The sequence below is a fragment of the Rhinolophus sinicus genome, chromosome 4, assembly GCF_057876585.1.
Source record: "Rhinolophus sinicus isolate RSI-liver-muscle chromosome 4, RSI-T2T, whole genome shotgun sequence".
Classification (NCBI taxonomy): Eukaryota; Metazoa; Chordata; class Mammalia; order Chiroptera; family Rhinolophidae; genus Rhinolophus; species Rhinolophus sinicus.
Genome location: NC_142504.1, coordinates 63,561,590 through 63,564,984, shown reverse-complemented (window position 1 = coordinate 63,564,984; position 3,395 = coordinate 63,561,590). Strand labels below are relative to the sequence as shown.

The following is a 3,395-nucleotide window of genomic DNA, read 5'->3' as shown; positions in this document are numbered from 1 at the left end:
GTGAGTGAAGATCCGAGGTGGCTGCTGTGGTCGCGGCGTCTGGCTCAAGTTCAGCGCTGCGCTGAGGCCGGAGGGGGGGGGGCGGGCACTAGAGGGATGTGGGCGCTGGAGGGTGGGGGACACGGGAACAGGACGCTTCGGGAACCGGACGTCCGCGAGCCTGCGCCGTACGGGGCACCCTTCCCACCCTGGTGAGTGACTCGAAGACGAGTGAGGTCTGTGAGGCAGTGTCGCGGGTGGGCAAGGCGGGCGTCCCCGGGCGCTCGTCCGGGGGTGGTTGTGGGGGGGCGACCCCGCCTCCTTTGCGGGTGTGCCCTGTTGAAGGAACATTCCGACTCCCACCCCCTTTTTTATTTCCCTGTGCCCGGTCGCGGATTGTCTTGCAGTTGCGGGACTTAATTCTGCACCGCCGGGAGGCCGGGATGAGTGTGGGGGTGGCTGCTCAAACTGAGGTCTGGGTTCCCTGTGGCCTCTTGGTGAAACGCTGCAAGTCGGGGGACTGGAGGTCAGAGGGAAGCGGGAAGATTGTGCAGGACCTTGCCGGGGAGTTTGCGGGAAGGAAAAGGGGCGGGAGCGGGACGTACCCTGGACCGTACGTCCCGCAGCAGGGCGCTCCGCAGCCGGGCACCCGACTCCCCGCATCCTGCGCCCAGTGCCCGCCAACTCTTCGGACCTGCCTCACCCGGCGTCTGCCCGAGTCCCCCCCACCCCCCACGCGTTGACGTCGGTCGCGGGGCCGCCCGGAGCTCCCGGCGTTGACTGGGAAGTCGATCGTCTCCGGCGGCTGCTGTTAACACTTAGACTAGGTCTCGGAGACTTGGAGGAAGCAGGCGTGTGTTGAATTTCTTTCTCTTTGACCCTCACGATGGAATAAGCAGGAAGCCACGAGCACCCAGCCCTGGCCCAGCACTTGCCTTTGTTGTGGGGTCGGCCTGCACAGCGGTGAGGAGGCTTCCCTGGGACCCCTGCCCGGTGCGCCTCCCAGGGTGGGGTTGGGGGCGCGTCCTGTGAGTACGCTGCTGGAAGACTGTGGGCTCTGTTAAGGTTAATTTGCTATGGTGGCAGAGAGGGCATTGCTTGTTTTTAAACTTTTTTTTTTAATTGGAAAAGGAGGAGGCTTCCCAATGAGGCAAAGATTTTCAGAAGAACTACACGGACGCGTGGTGGGTGGGTGGCACCTGGAGAATGCGCATTGGCCAGTACCCTGGTTCCCGGTTTGTTGGCAGGGGACCGCGCCGCGGAATCAGGGCTGCAAGAAACTCTTTAAAGCAAGCAGGACTTCCTCGCTCCTACCCAGGCATAGCAATGATTGCTGAGTGGCAATGGTCACATAAACTAGCTTAAATTTTGTGTTCCTCAGAGCCTTTTAATTAGCTAAAATTGGATAATTTTGATTTGCTTCTTTTCTCTTTCTCTGTGTCCCATGTATTCCCTTCTCTTTCTCTCTTCTTTCTAATTATTTTGGCAACTTTTCATCCCTGGGCCCCCTCACTCACAGTTCAGTGCTGCTTTCTAAATGTTAATTACAATTATGATGTTTATTGATGACCTATGTGCTGGGCATTGTGGGATGTGAGGTGAGATAAGCTGTACAGAGTGTTGATTTAGAGAGCTACTGTTAGTAAGTTTCTTGCAGTGGAGGTGGGTAGAGATGGTGAACAGTCTTAGCTCTTAAAAACATATGGGTCCTGTGGTTAGTATGGATGTTGGTTCCTTTCCTCAGGACTAGGGCTGGGAAACTTCCCTTTAAAATGGCCCGTTCCTCTTGTTTGGCTAGCAAGGAAGGTATTCTCCCATCTGTACTTCTCTGAAGCTTCAGGACTGAGTATTGAATTACAGGAAAGATTTTGTAGAGTCTGCGCTGAGAAGCTGCCATTGCATCAAGTCATGTTTTGCATTTTGCATGTTAGTCTTTTCTAGTATTTATATTGAATTTACTGTCATCAGTACATCTGCCTTTGTATTCTGATAGTTCTCTTGGAACATATTCTTTATGTTCAGTAAATGATCATAATGTCAAGTTTGAGTTATTACATAGTCAAATGAATAGATCAGAATATTACCCATGTACATTTATTGAATTATAATATTTGATTTCCTATCAACCCTTGAATGCCATTTGATGGCCATATCAAAACACTGTTTTTTAAAACATGGGGGTAAATTTTTCATGATCTTTGAAAGCTTAATTCTTTTAAGAGCTTCATATTACTATCAATATTGAACACAATGTTAGGAATTAGGGCTCAGACTATAAATGACAGTAAGGGATTATTCGTTGTAATGGAGTTGTAGCTACCTCCCTCTCTTGTTTGACAAGTGCCCTCTAATTTCTTAACGTTCTGTTGTTACCCTTGGAAGAGTTTGCCCTCATTGGCCATGGTTCTAGTTCATGTAGGTTTGTATTTATGATGGAGAAGACTTTTCCCAGCAGGATTTTAGGGCTGTCTCATGAATCCTGTCAGGGGCTCAGTTTGTATGACCACAATCCTGCAGAGGATCTCAGCCAGTGCCAGCTGCTTATTAAGGGATTTTGTACCAATTTGTTGGCACATCACTTGAGATCCAGAGTCCACTCCCAATCCCACCTCATCAGAGTATATACATACATAGACAAATATTTATTTTCCCCCAACTGCTGACAGTGTTCTAAGAATGGTTTTCTTGCTTGGCTCACTGAGAGCAAGGACCAGTCTGCAGAGGTGTTTACAATTTGGGACTGTGTTGTGGTTGACTTAGCGGCCTGTCAGAGCAGCCTTGCAGCTCATGGGACGCTGTCTGTTTTTTTTTATCTTGACCTCTGGAGGGACAACTCCCAGATGGACAGGGGAACTTAGAGAGGTGAGAGTAACTTTTGATCCCTGAGGGTAGTTTCTGGCCTGCTGTTACTTGGAGACCCCTAAGCTCTGTCGGGATGCCTTTGTTCTTGCCCAGCATGCTCTCTGGTCTGGGCTGGAGGTGATTCCTCTGGTTACCATGTAAAACTCAAGCACTCTCAAGGCTCAGGACAGGGACATTTTCAACGATGACTGGTTAGATCTTTCTGGTAGCCCTCGCCTTGTTTCTTCTCATCTTTATTTTGAATCTAGGCTTATGGAGTATCTGTGATGTGTCTGTCCTTTTGGATGAGAGTTAATAGAGACTCAAGGAGCAATAGCTATAAAAGAAGATTATTCTATATTAACCTGGAAAATTTTTAGAATTCTTTAACATACTTTATATAGACACATGGCTATTAAATGTGAACAGTTGCAAAATCGCTGCGTAGTCCCATTGTCTCTGTCTCTCTTCTTCCCCCTCCTTCCTTTCTCCCTCCATTTTTTCCTTTTTAAAGTGTCAGAAAACTCTCCTGGAAGCCACCATTTTCTGATGTCAAAGTGATTTTCTGCCTATAT

At 49.0% G+C, this 3,395-nt stretch overlaps 1 protein-coding gene across 11 annotated transcripts in view; it reads left to right on the top strand.

The window, feature by feature from the left end:
• The window catches only part of LDLRAD4 (low density lipoprotein receptor class A domain containing 4), a 612,879-nt gene that overhangs the window by 1,035 nt on the left and 608,449 nt on the right, over nucleotides 1–3,395 (top strand). For 2 of the 11 annotated variants that reach the window (XM_074340420.2, XM_074340418.2), the window contains exon 1: nucleotides 395–942. The exons of 7 other annotated variants lie outside the window; for them this stretch is intronic. The gene's annotated coding sequence lies outside the window, so the exon portion shown is untranslated. Of the gene's footprint in view, nucleotides 1–108; nucleotides 192–394; nucleotides 943–3,395 lie in introns of those variants that run through there. 2 more of the 11 variants (XM_074340427.2, XM_074340419.2) reach the window with 2 other exon arrangements.